Consider the following 18,470-nt stretch of genomic DNA (forward strand, 5'->3'; position numbering starts at 1 on the left):
CAGGACGTGGTTAAAGGAACCGCTGATTCGGGGGCTCTGGCGCACTCAGGCCGTGGGGGGAGGGAGGGGCACTGCGTGTGGGGCAGGCCTGCGGTGGTAGAGGCCGCTGTGACGTTGCAGCAGCCTGAGAGCATGCCATGCGTTCATGTGTTCTCCCGGGGAAGTTGTCCCTGGATCCCGGGAACCTGGCAGTGGCGGGCTGCACAGGCTCCGCGGAAGAGGGGTGTGGATAGTGACCTGTGCTCGCACACAGGCCCCTTGGTGGCGGCAGCAGCAGCCTTAGCGTCTCCCGCCCGTCCCTGGGGTCCGCACTTTTAGCCGCGGCTTGTGCCCGTCTCTGGGGTCCGCGCTTTTAGCCCTGGCTCACGCCCGTCTCTGGGGTTCCTTTAGCAGTGCTCTTAAACCCCTCTCCTCGCGCACCGGGAAACAAAGAGGGAAGAAAAAGTCTCTTGCCTCTTCGGCAGGTGCAGACATTTCCCCGGACTCCCTCCCGGCTAGCCGTTGTTCACTAACCCCTTCAGGCTATGTTCAAGTTGCCAACCCCAGTCCTCTCCCTGCGCTCCGACGGAAACCGAAACCCGAGCCTCAGCTCGCAGCCCCGCCCGCCCCGGCGGGTGAGCAGACAAGCCTCTCAGGCTGGTGTGTGCCAGTTGGCACCGATCTTCTGTGCGGGAATCTCCCCACTTTACCCTCCGCACCCCTGTTGCTGTGCACTCCTCCGCAGCTCCGAAGCTCCCCTCGCCGCCTCCTGCAGTCTCCGCCCGTGAAGGGGCTTCCTAGTGTGTGGAAACTTTTCCTCCTTCACAGCTCCCTCCCACAGGTGCAGGTGCCGTTGCTATTCTTTTGTCTCTGTTTTTTCTTTTTTTCTTTTGCCCTACCCAAGTACGTGGGGGAGTTTCTTGCCTTTTGGGAGGACTGAGGCCTTCTGCCAGCCTTCAGTAGGTGTTCTGTAGGAGTTGTTCCATGCGTAGATGTATTTCTGGTGTATCTGTGGGGAGGAAGGTGATCTCCGCGTCTTACTCTTCTGCCATCTTCAAGGTCCCCCCTCATCTTTAATTTCATTCATCATTGTCTTATAGTTTTCTGCATACAGGTGTTTTGTCTCCTTCCGTAGGTTTGTTTCTAGGTAGTTTATTCTTTTTGTTGCAATGGTAAATTGAAGTGTTTCCTTAATTTCTCTTTCTGATATTTTGTTGTTATTGTATAGGAATGCAAGAGATTTCTGCGCATTAATTTTGTATCCTGCAACTTTACCAAATTCTTTGATTAGATCTAGTAGTGTTCTGGAAGCATCTTTAGGATTCTCTATGTAGAATATCATGTCATCTGCAAACAGTGAAAGCTTTACTTCTTCTTTTCCAATTTTGATTCTTTTTTATTTTTTTCTTCTCTGAATGCTGTGGATAAAACTTCCAAAACTATGTTTAATAACAGTGGTGAGAGTGGACAACGTTGTCTTCTTCCTGATCTTAGAGGAAATGGTTTCAGTTTTTCACCATTGAGAATGATGTTGGCTGTAGGTTTGTCATATATGGCCTTTATTATGTTGAGGTAAGTTCTCTCTATGCCTACTTTCTGGAGAATTTTGATCATAAATTGGTGTTGAATTTTATTAAAAGCTTTTTCTGCATCTATTGAGATGAACATATGGGTTTTCTCCTTCAATTTGTTAATATGGTTTATCACATTGATTGATTTGCATATATTGAAGAATCCTGGCATTCCTGGGATAAACCCCACTTGATCATGGTGTATTATCCTGTTAATGTGCTGTTGGATTCTGCTTGCTAGTATTTGGTTGAGGATTTTTGCATCTATGTTCCTCAGTGATATTGGTCTGTAGTTTTCTTTCTTTGTAACATCTTTGTTTGGTTTTGTTATCAGGGTGATGGTGACCTCGTAGAATGAGTTTGGGAGTGTACCTCCTTCTGCTATATTTTGGAAGAGTTTGAGAAAGATAGGCATTAGTTCTTCTCCAAATGTTTATTAGAGTTTGCCTACAAAGCCATTTGGTCCTGGGCTTTTATTTGTTGGAAAAATTTAATCACAGTCTCAATTTCAGTGCTTCTGCTGGGTCTGTTTATGTTTTCTATTTTTTCCTGGTTCAGTCTCAGAAGGTTGTGCTTTTCTAAGAATTTGTCCATTTCTTCCAGGTTTTCCATTTTATTGTCATATAGTTCCTTGTAGTAATCTCTCATGATCCTTTGTTTTTGTGCAGTGTCAGTTGTTACTTCCTCTTTTTCATTTCTAATTCTATTGATTTGAGTCTTCTCCCTTTTTTTCTAGATGAGTCTGGATAATGGTTTATCAATTTTGTTTATCTTCTCAAATAACCAGCTGTTAGTTTATTGATGTTTGCTATTTTTTCCTTCATTTATTTTTCATTTATTTCATATCTGATCTTTATGATTTCTTTCCTCTTGCTAACTTTGGGGTTTTTTGTTCTTTCTCTAATAGCTTTACGTGTAAGTTTACATTGTTTATTTGAGATGTTTCTTGTTTCTTGAGGTAGGATTGTATTGCTATATGCTTCCCTCTTAGAATTGCTTTAGCTGCATCCCATAGGTTTTGGACCATCTTGTTTTCATTGGCCTTTTCGCAGGCTGCAGGTTTGTAGTTCCCATTGTCTTTCCGTGTCTGCCCCGTTGGGTAAGTTTGGTTCAGTGGGGCACATGGGCTTCCTGATGAAGTAGATACTGCCTGTGTTCTGGTGGATGAGGCTGGATCTTGTCTTTCTTGTGGGCAGGACCACATCCAGTGGTGTTTTTTGGGGTGGGATTTTAGGCAATGTCTCTTCTAATGGGTGGGTTTCTCTTCCTTTCGTCCTAATTGTTATGCGTAGGGTGTCAAGCTCTGTAGCTTACTGGTCGTTCAGTGGAGCTGGGTCTTAGCCTTGAGATGGAGATCTCTGGGAGAGCTTTCACCCTTTGATATTATGTGGAGCCAGGAAGTCTCTGGTGGACCAATGTCCTGAACTGGGCTCTCCCACCACAGTGGCTCAGGCCTGATACCTGGCTGGAGCACCAAGACCCTGTCAACCACACAGCTCAGAAGAAAAGGGAGAAAAAAAGAAAGAAAGTAAAATAAAATAAAATAATTAAAGTAAAAAATAATTATTAAAAATAAAAAATTTAAGAGTAATAAAAAAAGAAGAGAGAAACCAAACCAAAAAAAAAAAACCCACCAATGATAACAAGTGCTAAAAACTATATAAATAAATAAATAAATTAGACAGACAAAACCCTAGGACAAATGGTAAAAGCATATCTATACAGACACAATCACACAAAGAAGCATACACATACACACTCACAAAAAGAAAGGAAAAATATATATATGTCCATATTTAAAAGAAAAAGGAAGAGAGCAACCAAATAAATAAACCTACCAATGATAATAAACTCTTAAATACTAAACTAAGATAAACTTAAAACCAGAAACAAATTAGATGCAGAAAGCAAACTCCAAGTCTATAGTTGCTCCCAAAGTCCACTGCCTCAATTTTTGGATGATTCATTGTCTATTCAGGTATTCCACAGATGCAGGGTACATGAAGTTGATTGTGCCAATTTAATCCACTGCTCCTGAGGTTGCTGGGAGAAATTTCCCTCTCTCTTATTTGTTTGCACAGCTCCTGGAGTTCAGCTTTGGATTTGGCCCTGCCTCTGTGTGTAGGTCGCCTGAGGGTGTCTGTTCCCTGCCCAGACAGGAGCTGGTTAAAGTAGCAGCTGATTAGTGGGCTCTGGCTCACTCAGGCCGGGGGAGGGTGGGGTATGGAATGTGAGGTGAGCCTGCAGTGGCAGAGGCCTGTCTGACATTGCAACAGCCTGCAGTGGCAGAGGCCTGTCTGACATTGCAACAGCCTGAGGTGTGCTGTGTGTTTTCCCGGGGAAGTTGTCACTGGATCATGGGGCCCTGGCTGGCAGGCTGCAGAGGCTCCTGGGAGGGGAGGTTTGGATAGTGACCTGTGCTTGCACACAGGCTTCTTGGTGGCTGCAGCAGCAGGCTTAGCATTTCATGCACGTCTCTAGTGTCCACGCTGATAGTCGAGCTCGTGCCCGTCTCTGAAGCTCATTTACGCTGTGCTCTGAGTCCGTTCTCCTTGCGCACCTCAAAACAATGGTCTCTTACCTCTTAGGCAGGTCCAGACTTTTTCCCGGACTCCCTCACTGCTCGCTGTGGCGCAGTAGCCCCCTTCAGGCTGTGTTCACCCAGCCGACCCCAGTCCTCTCCCTGGGATCTGCCCTCTAAAGCCTGAGTCTCAGCTCCCATCCCCCACCCATCCCAGGGTGTGAGCAGACAAGCCTCTCGGGCTTGTGAGTGCTGGTCAGCACTGATCTTCTGTGCAGGAATCTCTCCACTTTGCCCTCTGCACCGCAATTGCTGCACTCTCCTATGTGGCTCTGAAGCTTCCCCCCCACCAACCCCCATCTCCACCACCAAAGGGACTTCCTAGTGTTTGGAAACTTTTCCTCCTTCACAGCTCCCTCCCAGAGGTGCAGGTCCCATCCCTATTCTTTTGTCTCTGTCTTTTCTTTTTTCTTTTCCCCTACTCATGTATGTGGGGTGTTTCTTGCCTTTTGGGAAGTTTGAGGTCTTCTTCCAGCATTCAGTAGCTCCTGTATGAGTTGTTCCACATGTAGATATATTTCTGATGTATTTGTTGGGAGGAAGGTTAACTCCACATCTTACTCCTCCACCATCTTGAAGGTCTCCAGTCTCTGTTTTTTAATTGGTGTATTTAGACTATTGACATTTAAAGTGATTATTGTAATTGGATTAATATCTTCTTGTTGCTGTTTTCCCTTTACTGTCCTTGTTCTTTGTTTCTTTTTTAATCTTCCACTCTTTTTTATATATTCTCTGGTTTTAATTGAGCCACTTATGTGATACCACATTATCTCTTCTGTTAGCATGCATGTCATTAATACTTCTTGGGAGGTTTTAGTTTTATTTTTTATTTTTGTTTTACATTTTAGGAGTTTCTCTAGAGTTAACAATATAAATTTAAAACCAACATAAGCTATTGCAAATAACAGTATATTCTGTCACATGTAGTTCAAATCCCTTATAACAGAGTGTTCCCAATTTCCCCTTTCTACTCCATATAACATTGCTGTCATCCATTTCACCTATCCAGAGCTGTAATCACCAAATGTGAATTTACTCATATTATTTTAAACAGTTATCTGTTAGGTGAATAACAGTTTATACTGCCATTTTCCTCTCAGTCTCCCAGAATGGTGCTTGTTGCTCATAAAGTTCTAATGAGTCCTCTCTGAACTTTGTCATTGAGAATAGCTTCATCAATTTTACTTTTACATTTGATCTTCATTATTTTACATATCTTTGGATACCAGTATATGTTTAGGTCTGTGGTTCTGCTAGTTTCTGTTTGCTAATTTTTATTTAATATACAAGAAGAATACATTAAGAGAAAGGTATGGTATTCTGAAAATTAAGGAAGATTAAGGAAATTAAGGAAAATTTTAACAATTTTAATGCTTCTGTGATAATATAATTTTTTACCTTAAAAAAACTGTTTACAGGACTACAATTTTGTTGTTTTATTTGTAAACTTGTTAAAACTCACACAGAAAACTAATTAGAGCAGAACAGTAATTCCCCATCATCTTACTGTATCAGTTTTCATATTTCACTTTAATTTTTCCTAACTGAAGCTAATATGTTTTCTTTGTTTCATACACTTGAGGAGGAGACAAGGAGTTAAATCAATTATCAGATTCAGTTATTTTTTTTTATTAACTGACAAGGTGAATCTGGCTTTTTGAAAATAACTAGTGGTAAATAAGGCTTGAGATATATGTATTGCATTGTGTGTGTGTGTGTGTGTGTGTGTGTGTGTGTGTGTGTGAATGTACATGTATATTATCTTGAGTAATTGGAAATAAATAGTCCCTTTAGAGTTTGAGTGCCCTCTTATACACTGTATGTGATTTTGATGTTTATAATTTTTGCTGCTCTTGTCTATATTAATTGGTTGTCTTCTAATTTAGGCCATGGGCTTTTTTCAGCCTTACAAGCTAACATCAAAAAAAATCGCCAAACTATAAAGACTCATTACCAACTCACCTTCATCTGAGGATGTTCACACATAGTTAAAAGCAAAATAACTCTTCTTTATTATGTGCTTTGATTAAGTAAAGAAGCCTCAAGTCTCACTATTTTCAGTGCTATTGAAGTACCTGTTTGTTGACATGAAAACCAAAATAAAGATTAGGCCAGGGAAGTTTTACTTTAAAAAAATTGAACAGTGTTCATTACTCCATAAACATGTTAGTTGATCACATTTTAGCTTATTATGTGAACTGATGAGTGAAAAGAAAGGGGGAGTAATGAAATTAACTCACCTTTTTAATACACGTCTTCCACAAATGAAACTGCCTAATAAAGTTTGAATGTGTAATGATGCAGTTAATCCAGTTATAACATATGTTATATCTCTCTATGGAGCACTCCCACCATTGTAAAATAATATTTTTATTATTTTTTTTAGTTTCATTATTATTATTTTTTGCGGTACACGGGCCTCTCACTGTTGTGGCCTCTCCTGTTGTGGAGCACAGGCTCCAGACGCGCAGGCTCAGCGGCCATGGCTCATGGGCCTAGCGGCTCTGTGGCACGTGAGATCTTCCCAGACCGGGGCATGAACCCGTGTCCCCTGCATCAGCAGGCAAACTCTCAACCACTGCACCACCAGGGAAGCCCTCATTTTTTTTTTTTTCATTTTGCTCCTCTGACTTAATTTTAAAGAACATTTCTTCAAGTTTGCTGATTCATTTTTGTGACTAAGCAAGGCATCTTTTGAATCCCAAATAAAATTTTAGTTTAGTTATTGTGTTTTTTTAGCTCCAGAATTCTGTTTGGTTCTATTTTATAATTTCTATCTCTTTGTTGATATTCTCATTTTGTTCATGTATCATTTTCCTGATTTCATTTAGTTTTCTATCAGTGTTCTCTTTTAGCTCATTGAGCATTTTTAAGATGGTTAAGTTCTTTTTCATGTAAATCAGAGATGTGCTGTTCTTTAGGGTCCGTTTCTGGAGATTTATTGTATTCCTGTGATTGGGCCATTTCCCCCTTTCTTTGGCTTGCAATTTTTGTTGAGATTTTGGCATTTTTAAAAAGGCCCACCTCTCCCATCTTTTACAGATTGGTTTTGTACAAGTAAAGACTTTCTGAAATCAGCCCAGCTAGAGGCTCTGTGATCTCTCCAACTTTTTCTAGGGATATGTCCCCATCGGTCTTGTGTATGCATTTTTCTTCTAGTATATACAGCTGCTTTTATCTTTCTTAATTTCCCTGAGACTCACCCCTGCTTCTTCTCAGGAGGTTTTGGTTTCATTTTCCATTGTATTTCTCTGCCTGTAATCTGTTACCTGTCTGACACCTACCCACTAAACTGCAGACTCCTTGCTGCTGTAATATATCCCCATGTTTACTTTTGTTTTCATCAGCCCTTAACCTAGTATTCAAACTATGCTGCTGTTCTCATTGGTGCTCTGATTCAGACAAAAGAGAAACCAGGCCTTTGGGAAGCCCTCAGACAAGCCAGAAATTTGGATGCATGTTCTACTCGTTACATCTCAAGAGTCCTCCATGAATTAGGAAGCTTACTCCCAATTGTGCAGTGCTGAACTGTGTAGGGGGAGGGGAAAAGGCTAGTAAAATTCCATGAATTTTATACCCTTTTTGGTGCAGTTTTTCTTGGTTTTGCATTTGCTTGTGTGCTTCAGGTTCTTAACTGCTTTCTAGAGTTATCACAGATGTAGTTTGGGTCTTATATTTTTGTTAACTTATGTTTTGTTAACTTAACTATAACAAGGGCCTGGACCTTCTTTTCTTAGTCCACCATCTTGCTGACATCACCACATTCACACCATTTTGAAAGCATTTATTTGTTAATTTTTGTTTTCCCTTGAGTGAAAGAACAAATCAGAAGATTAGAGAAAAACTGACTGCTATTCCAAATTCCATGCTAACTTTTGTTTCATTTGGTCTTCCATGACCATACAAAGAGATCTCAAAATAAATATAATGTCTGCTGAGTCTTTAGCTTTTACTAAGGGTTTCTGTCACTTTTTATTTTCATTTAATCAAGAAATGTTTACTGACCACAGTACTGACATTTACTGACCAGATACAAGGCATTGTTTTGGGTACTGTGAAGAATACAAAGATATGGGTCTAATTTTTCTATCTGAGAATTTACTTAATCTACCAACATAATGATTACATTTCTCTATTTTTTTTTAATTTTTAAAAAATTTTAACTGGAGTATAGCTGCTTTACAATGTTGTGTTAGTTTCTGCTGTACGGCAAAGTGAATCAGTTACACATACATATATATCCACTCTTTTTCAGATTCTCTTCCCATTTAGGTCACCACAGAGCATTGAGTAGAGCTCCCTGTGCTATACTGTAGGTTCTCATTACAGTAGGTTGTCCATTTTGTATATAGTAGTGTACATATGTCAATCCCAATCTCCCAATTCATCCCACTCCCCCGACTTTGCTCTACTTTTAAACTTTTTCTTTTGAAGTAACTTTAGATACATAGGAAGTTGAAAAGATGTTACAGAGGAATCATATGTACCCTTTACTTTGTGTGTTTTATTGGTTACATGTTACCTAACTGTAGTATAATATCAATACAGAAAATTGATAATGGTATAAAGTATGTATATAGATCTGCATTATTTTGTCATACATGTGGATTCATGTACCCACCACCACAATCAAGATACAGAACTATTCGATCACCAGAAACATCCCCCTCTTGCTATCCCTTTATAGTGACAACTTTCCCCCCTTCTCTTCTACTATGCCTGACACATTTTTTCCATTTCTATATTTTTTTCACTAATACCATATTTTATAAAATATATCATTCAGTATGTGATCTTTTGTGATTGGCTTTTTTTTTAACCCATCATAATGCCCTTGAGATCCATCCAAGTTTTTCTGTGTATAAATAATGTATCCCTTCTTTTTATGAGCAGCATTCTATAATACAGATGTACCTCAGTGTGTTTAACTGTTTACCTAATGTAAGACACTTTTGTTGTTTTTAGTTTGGGGCTATTATAAATGAAACTATATGAAAAATTGTGTTCACCTGTCTGTATGGAGATACGTTTTCATGTCTATTGGATATATGCCCAAGAGTTTGATTACCAGATCATATGGTTAATTGTATGTTTAAGTTTTTAATAAACTGTCAAACTATTTTCCAGAATGGATGTACCTTTCTACAGTCTTATCTAGAATGTACAATATATTCAGTTTTTCTGAAAACTTGTCAGCAATTGACATTGTCATTTTTTAAATTTTAATTGTTTTAATAAGGATGTAGTGATAGTTCATAGTGGTATTATTTTGCATTTCCCTAATGGCTAGTGATGTTGAACATTGTTTCATGTACTTATTTGTCATCCACATTTCCTCTTCAAAAGGTCTGCTCATGGGCTTCCCTGGTGGCGCAGTGGTTGAGAGTCCGCCTGCCGATGCAGGGGACGTGGGTTCATGCCCCGGTCCAGGAAGATCCCACATGCCGCGGAGCAGCTGGGCCCGTGAGCCATGGCCACTGGGCCTGCGCGTCCGGAGCCTGTGCTCCGCAACGGGAGAGGCCACGGCAGTGGGAGGCCCGTGTACCGCAGAAAAAAAAAAAAAAAAGAAGAAGGTCTGCTCATGTCTCTTCATGTCTTTTGCCCATTTTCCTACTAAATTGTTTGATTTTCTGCTGATGAGTTTTAAGGGTTTTTATTTATTCTAGATATGTCTTTTGTAAGACCACTTGGTTTGCCAATATTTTCTCAGGTCTGTAGCTTGTCCTTTCTTCTTTACAGAACAAAATGTTTTTATTTTATAAAAAGACAAGTTACTGATATTTTTTCTATGGTTCATGCTTCTGATGTCATATCTAATAATCTTTCATGAAGACCTAGATAGATCTTGAATATAATCTCCTGTGTTGTCTTGGAAAAGATTCATTATTTTACATATATATCTATGATTGGTTTTTTTTCTGCCTTTTGTATTATACATTTCAAGTTCATTTTTGTATAAAGTGTGAGGTTTATTTGGAGGTTCATCTAATTCTTTTGGTTTATTCATAACCAATTTCTCCAGCACCGTTTGTTGAAAAGGCTATCTTTAATTAGGCCACGATTTTGTGGGGCCATTTCTGGGTTCCCTGTTAAGTTCCCTTGATCTATGCGTGTATCCCTCTGCAAGTACCGCTTAGTCTTCATTACTGAGGCTACACAATACATCTTAAAAATAGGTTAAATGATCTCTCCCACTCTATTCTTCCTTTCAAAATTATTTTAGCTATTCTAGCTCCATTTTTTCCTCATACCCATTTTAGAATAATCTTGTCTATATTTATGAAAATTCTTGCTGGGATTTTGATAGTAACTGCATGAAACTTGTATATCAATTTGTGTAGAATTGACATATTTACTATGTTGAGTGTTCCAATCCATGACCACATTTGGTATTGTCTATTTATTTACAACTCCATTGATAGCTTTTATTAGTGTTTTGTAGTTTTCAGCATATCTTATATTTATTTGGTTAGTTTGGGAAGCAATTGTTAATATCACATTTTAAATTTCAGTTTCCTTGTGTTCATTGCTAGATATAAAAATACAAATAATTTTGTATATTGATCTTGTATCCTGAGATCTTGCTGAACTCATTTATTAGTTCTAGGAAATTTTGTATATACTTCAGCATTTTTGTGTAAACAATCTTCAAATAGGGAAAGTTTCATTTCTTTCTTTGATGAAGTAGTGTTGCTTTACAATATTATATTAGTTCCAGGTGTAAAGCATAGTGATTGAGTATTTTTATAGATTATACTCCATTAAAAGTTATTAAGATAATGAATATAATTCCCTGTGCTACACAATAAATCCTTATTTCTTATCTATTTTAAACATAGTTGTTTGTATCTCTTAATTCCATACACCTAATTTGCCCCCACCACTTCAGCTCTTCTCTTTAGTAAACAGTAGTTTGTATTCTATATCTGTGAGTCTGTTTCTCTTTTGAATATATACTCATTTGTATTATTTTTAAATTCCACATGCATATATCATATAATATTTGTCTCTCATTGTCTAACTTATTTCACTAAGCATAATATTCTCTAGGTATATCCACGTTGCTGCAAATGGGAGAATTAATTTCTTTTTTATATCTAAATAATATTCCATTGTATATATATATATATATATATATAATCACATTTTTTTAAATATTTGATGTTCATGGGCATTTGGGATGCTGTATTACATTGACTACAGTAAAGAGTGCTGCTATGAACATTGGAGTGCATATATCTTTTCAAAGAGTGTTTTAATTTTTTTCTGGATATATATATATATATATATATATACAGGAGTGGAATTGCTGGATCATATGGTAGTTTTTTTTTTTTAACATCTTTATTGGGGTATAATTGCTTTACAATGGTGTGTTAGCATATGTTAGTTTTATACTTAGTTTTTTAACAAACTTCATGCTGTTTTCCATAGTGGCTGCACCAATTTACCTTCCCACCAATAGTATGCAAGTTTTCTCTTTTCTCCAAATACTTGCTGACATTTGTTATTTGTAGAAATTTTAGCGATAACTATTCTGACAGGTGTGAGGCGATATCTCGCTGTTTTGAGTAGCCTTTCTTTAATATTAACAAAGTTGAGCATCTTTTCATGTGGCTGTTAGCCATCTGTATGTCTTCTTTGGAAAAAAAGTCTACTCAGGTCTTCTGCCCAATTTTCGATTGGGTTGTTTGTTTGTTTTTTATTGAGTAGTATGAGCTGTTTAAATATTTTCAATATTAACCCCTTGTCAGTCACAGAATTTGCAGATAATTTCTCCCATTCCATAGGTTGTCTTTTTGTTTTGTCAATGGTTTCCTTTGCTGTGCAAAAGCTTTTAAGTTTAAGTAGATCCCATTCATTTTTGTTTTTGTTTGTTTGTTTGTTGCTTTTATTTCTTTTTCCTTAGGAGACAGATCTAAAAAGATATTGCTACACATTATGTCAAAGAGTGTTCTGTCTATTTTCTCTTTTAGGAGTTTTATGATTTCAGGTTTTACATTTAAGTCATTTTGAGTTTATTTTGTGTATTGTGTCATGTAATGTTCTAATTTCATTGTTTTACATTTAGCTGTCTAGTTTTCCCCAGCACCAATTCTGGAAGAGAATATCTATTCTCCATTGTGTATTCTTGGAACCTTTACCATAGATTAATTGGCCATACGTGCATGCGTTTATTTCTGGGCTCTCTATTTTGTTCCATTGATCTATGTCTGTTTTGTTGCCATTATCATGCTTCTTTGATTACTGTAGCTTTGTATTATAGTCTAAAGACAGGAAAGGTGATAATCCCAGCTTCATTCTTTATTCTCAAGATTGCATTGAATATTCTCAATCTTTTGAGGTTTCATATGAATTTTATGATAATTTGTTCTAGTTCTGTGGAAAATGTCATGGTCTTTTAATAGAGATTGCATTACATCTGTAGATTGCTTTGGGTAATATAGTCATTTTAACAATATTAATTTTTCTAATACAAGGACATCTTTCCAATTCTTTGTATCATCTTGAATTTCCTTTATAAATATTTTATAGTTTTCAGAGTATAGGTCTTTCACCTACTTGGTTAAGTTAATTCCCAGGTATTTTGTTCTTTTTGATGTGATATTAGACAGGATTTTTAACCTTTCTCTTTCTGATATTTCAGTACTAGTTTATGGAAAAGTAATATATTTCTGTACATAAATCTTGTATCTTGCAACTTTACTGAGTCATTTGTTAGTTGTAATAGATTTTGTGTGGAGACTTCAGGGTTTTCTACGTAATGTATCATGTCATCTGTAAATACTTACCATTTCATTTCTTCTCTTCCAATTTGGTTATTATTTATTTCTTTTTCTTGTCTGCTTGCTGTGGCTAGGACTTCCCAGAGTATGCTAAATAGAAGTAGTGAGAGTGGGCATCCTGGATTTGTTTCTGAATTTAGGAGAAAGGTTTTCAGCTTTTCACTGTTGTGTATGATGTTAGCTGTGAGTTTGTCATGAATGGCCTTTATTATGTTGAGATATGTTCCCTCTATACACACTTTGATGAAAGATTTTATCATGAATGAATGTTGAATTTTGTCATATGATTTTCTACATCTATTGAGATGATCATGTGATTTTTATCCTTCCTTTTGTTAATGTGGTGTATCACATTGATTTATTTGCCAATATTGAACCATACTTGTGACCTTGGAATATATCCACCTTGATCATGGTGTATGTTACTTTTTATGTATTCTTGGGCTTAGTTTGCTAATATTCTGCTGAGGATTTTTGCATCTATATTTATCGAAGATATTTGCCTGTAATTTTTTTTTATATTGCCTTTGGTTGGTATTTGGGTAATGGTGACCTTGTAGAATGAATTTAGGATTTTTCTGTCCTCTTCAATTTTTTGGAATAGTTTCTGAAGATTAGGTATTAGTTCTTCTTTATATGTTTTGTAGAATTCCCCTGTGAAGCCAACCAGTTCTGGACTTTTCTGTGCTGGGAAATTTTTTATTACAAATTCAACTTCCATATTAGCGATTGCTCTGTTCAAACTATCGGTTACTTCTTAATTCATTCTTGGCAGTTTGCATGTTTCTAGAAATTTGTCAATTTCTTTTAGGTTGTCCAATTTATCGGTATAAAGCTGTTCATAGCATTCTCTTATGATTTTTTGTATCTCTGTGATAATTGTTGTTATTTCTCCTCTTACACTTCTTATTTTGTTTATTTGAGTCCTCTCTCTTTCCTTCATTGTGAGCCTGGATAAGGGCTCATCAATTTTGTTTATTTTTTCTATTTTTTTAATCTCTATTTTATTTATTTCCTGTCTGCTTACTTTGGTCTTTGTTGTTCTTTCTTCTAATCTTTTAGGTGGTAGGTTAGGTGGTTTGTTTGAAGTTGTTTTTATTTCCTGAGGAAAGCTTGTATCAGTAAAAACTTCTTTCTTAGAACAGTTTTTGCTGCATGCCATAGATTTTGGAGTGTTGTGTTTCCATTGTCATTTGTCTCAAGGTATTTTCTGAGTTTTCCATTTGATTTCTTCATTGACCCTTTTTTTTTCTTTTAGTTTCATGTTGTTTAGTCTCCATGTGTTTCTTCCTTTCCCATTTTTCTTTCTATAGTTGTTTTCTAGTTTCATACTGTTGTAGTTAAAAAAAAAAGTTTGATATAATTATATATATATAATTATATAGGTAAACACACACATATATATGTTAATGCATGTTATAGCCTTTTCTTTGTATTGATCCCTGTATCACTATATAACCCCCTTATTTTTGTTTCATTGTACAATTTGTTTTAACATTTAATTGTTCTTATATGTGTACTGCGACCACAGTTTTAATATTGCCATTTTAATTATGATATGTCTTGGTGTGGGGCTGTTTGGGTTCATCTTGTTTGGGAATCTCCTTCTTACTGTACATGGATATCTGTTTCCTTCTTCAGGTTTAGGAAGCTCTCAGCCATAAATTCTTCAAATAACTTTTTGATCCCATTCTCTCTTCTTCTGGAACTTCAATAAAGTTAATATTCGAGCACTTAATGTTATTTAAGAGATATTTAAATTAGTTTTTTTCCTTTTTTTTCTGATCTGGTGGTTGCCTTTGCATTTATACCTTCTATACTGCCCTTAATCGATCCTTTTCTTAAGCTTTTGCTATGTGGTCTGTCACTTTTTTTTTTTACATCTTTATTGCGGTATAATTGCTTTACAATGGTGTGTTAGTTTCTCCTTTATAACAAAGTGAATCAAATATACATGTACATATGTTCCCATATCTCTTCCCTGTTGCATCTTCCTCCCTCCCATCCTCCCTATCCCACCACTGTAGGTGGTCACAAAGCACCGAGATGATCTCCCTGTGCTATGCGGCTGCTTCCCACTAGCTAGCTATTTTACGTTTGGTAGTGGATATATGTCCATGCCACTCTCTCACTTTGTCACAGCTTACGCTTCCACCTCCCCATATTCTCAAGTCCATTCTCTAGTAGGTCTGTGTCTTTATTCCTGTCTTACGCCTAGGTTCTTCATGACATTTCTTTCTTAGATTCAATATATGTGTGTTAGCATATGGTATTTGTCTTTCTCTTTCTGACTTACTTCACTCTGTATGACAGACTCTAGGTCCATCACACTCACTACAAATAACTCAATTTCATTCCTTTTTATGGCTGAGTAATATTCCATTGTATATGTGTGCCACATCTTGTTTATCCATTCATCTGATGATGGACACTTAGGTTGTTTCCATCTCCTGGCTATTGTAAATAGAGCTGTGATGAATATTTTGGTACATGAATCTTTCTGAATTATGGTTTTCTCAGGGTATATGCCCAATAGTGGGATTGCTGAATCATATGGTAGTTCTATTTGTAGTTTTTGAAGGAACCTCCATACTGTTCTCCATAGTGGCTGCACCAATTCACATTCCCACCAGCAGTGCAAGAGTGTTCGCTTTTCTCCACACCCTATCCAGCATTTATTGTTTCTAGATTTTCTGATGATAGCCGTTCTGACTGGTGTGAGATGATATCTCATTGTAGTTTCAATTTGCATTTCTCTAATGACTAATGATGTTGAGCATTCTTTCATGTGTTTGTTGGCAATCTGTATATCTTCTTTGGAGAAGTGTCTATTTAGGTCTTCTGCCCATTTTTGGACTGGGTTGTTTGTTTTTCTGTTTTTCAGCTGCATGAGCTGCTTGTAAATTTTGGAGATTAATCATTTGTCAGTTGCTTCATTTTCAAATATTTTCTCCCATTCTAAGGGTTTTCTTTTGGTCTTGTTTATGGTTTCTTTCACTGTGCAAAGGCTTTTAAGTTTCATTAGGTCCCATTTGTTTATTTTTGTTTTTACTTCCATTTCTCTAGGAGGTGGGTCAAAAAGGAACTTGCTGTGATTTATGTCACAGAGTGTTCTGCCTATGTTTTCCTCTAAGAGTTTGACAATTTCTGGCCTTACATTTATGTCTTTAATCCATTTTGAGCTTATTTTTGTGTATGGTGTTAGGAGTGATCTAATCTCACACTTTTACATGTACCTGTCCACTTTTCCCAACACCACTTATTGAAGAGGCTATCTTTTCTCCACTGTATATTCCTGTCTCCTTTATCAAAGATAAGGTGACGATATGTGCATGGGTTTATCTCTGGGCTTTCTCTCGTATTCCATTGATCTATCTTTCTGTTTTTGTGCCAGTACCATACTGTCTTGATTACTGTAGCTTTGTTGTATAGTCTGAAGTCAGGGAGCTTGATTCCTCGAGCTCCGTTTTTCATTCTCAAGATTGCTTTGGCTATTTGGGGTCTTTTGTGTTTCCATACAAATTGTGAAATTGTTTGTTCTAGTTCTGTGAAAAATACCAGTGGTAGTTTGGTAGGGATTGCATTGAATCTGTAGATTGCTTTGGGTAGTAGAATCATTTTCACAATGTTTATTCTTCCAATCCAAGTACATGGTATATCTCTCCATCTGTTTGTATCATCTTTGATTTCCTTCATCAGTGTCCTATAATTTTCAGAATACAGGTCTTTTGTCCCCTTAGGTAGGTTTATTCCTAGATTTTTAAAATTTTTTGTTGCAATGGTAAATGGGAGTGTTTTCTTGATTTCCATTTCAGATTTTTATCATTAGTGTATAGGAATGCAAGAGATTTCTGTGCATCAATTTTGTATCCTGCTACTTTACCAAATTCATTGATTAGCTCTAGTAGTTTTCTGGTAGCATCTTTACGGTTCTCTATGTATACAATCATGTCATCTGCAAACAGTGACAGTTTTACTTCCTCTTTTCTGATTTGGATTCCTTTTATTTCCTTTTCTTCTCTGATTGCTGTGGCTAAAACTTCCAAAACTATGTTGAATAAGAGTGGTGAGAGTGGGCAACCTTGTCTTGTTCCTGACCTTAGTGGAAATGCTTTCAATTTTTCACCATTGAGGATGATGTTGGCTGTGCTTTTGTCATATATGGCCTTTAATATGATGATGAAAGTTCACTCTATGCCTACTTTTTGGAGGGTTTTTCTCATAAATGGGTGTTGAATTTTGTTGAAAGCTTTCTCTGCATCTATTGAGATGACCATATGGTTTTCTCCTTCAATTTGTTAATATGGTGTATCATATTGATTGATTTGCGTATACTGAAGAATCCTTTCATTCCTGGAATAAACCCCACTTGATCATGGTGTATGATCCTTTTAATGTGCTGTTGGATTCTGTTTGCTATTAATTTGTTGAGGATTTTTGCATCTATGTTCATCAGTGGTATTGGTCTGTAGTTTTCTTTCTTTGTGACATCCTTGTCTGGTTTTGTTATCAGGGTGATGGTGGCCTCGTGGAATGAGTATGGGAGTGTTCCTCCCTCTGCTATATTTTCGAGGAGTTTGAGAAGGTTAGGTGTTAGCTCTTCTGTAATGCTTGATAGAATTTGCCTGTGAAGCCATCCAGTCCTGGGCTTTTGTTTGTTGGAAGATTTTTAATCACTGTTTCAATTTCAGTGCTTGTGATTAGTCTGTTCATATTTTCTGTTTCTTCCTGATTCAGTCTTGGCAGGTTGTGCATTTCTAAGAATTTGTCCATTTCTTCCAGATTGTCCATTTTATTGGCATAGAGTTGCTTGTAGTAATCTCTCATGATCTCTTTTATTTCTGCAGTGTCAGTTGTTACTTCTCCTCTTTTATTTCTAATTCTATTGATTTGAGTCTTCTCCCTTTTCTTCTTGATGAGTCTGACTAATGGTTTATCAAATTTGTTTATCTTCTCAAAGAACCAGCTTTACTGTTATTGATCTTTGCTATCATTTCCTTCATTTCTTTTTTATTTATTTCTGATCTAATATTTATAATTTCTTTCCTTCTGCTAACTTTTGGGTATTTTTGTTCACTCTTTCTCTAACTGCTTTAGGTGCAAGAATATGTTGTTTATTTGAGATGTTTCCTGTTTCCTAAGGTAGGATTTTATTGCTATAAACTTCCTCTTAGAACTGCTTTTGCTGCATCCCATAGGTTTCGGGTTGTCGTGCCTGCATTGTCATTTGTTTCTAGGTATTTTTTTATTTCCTCTTTGATATCTTCAGTGATCACTTCGTTAATAAGTAGTGTATTGTTTAGCCTCCATGTGTTTGTATTTTTTACAAATCTTTTCCTGTAATTGATATCTAGCCTCAGAGCGTTGTGGTCAGAAAAATTACTTGATACAATTTCAATTTTCCTAAATTTACCAAGGCTAGATTTGTGACCCAAGATATGATTTATCCTAGAGAATGTTCCATGAGCACTTCAGAAAAATGTGTATTCTGTTGTTTTTGCATGGAATGTCCTATAAATATCAAATAAGTCCATCTTTTTTAATGTATCATCT

General features: G+C 36.8%; 1 long non-coding RNA gene across 1 annotated transcript; it reads left to right on the plus strand.

Annotated features, from left to right (window-relative positions):
* Positions 1-608: 608 nt before the first annotated feature.
* Positions 609-9,635, plus strand: LOC125963019 (uncharacterized). Its single transcript, XR_007474779.1, has 2 exons — positions 609-826; positions 9,478-9,635. It is a non-coding gene; the product is annotated as an uncharacterized LOC125963019 (long non-coding RNA).
* The last annotated feature ends 8,835 nt before the right edge of the window (positions 9,636-18,470 follow it).

Source organism: Orcinus orca, chromosome X (genome assembly GCF_937001465.1).
Source record: "Orcinus orca chromosome X, mOrcOrc1.1, whole genome shotgun sequence".
NCBI classification, from domain to species: domain Eukaryota; kingdom Metazoa; phylum Chordata; class Mammalia; order Artiodactyla; family Delphinidae; genus Orcinus; species Orcinus orca.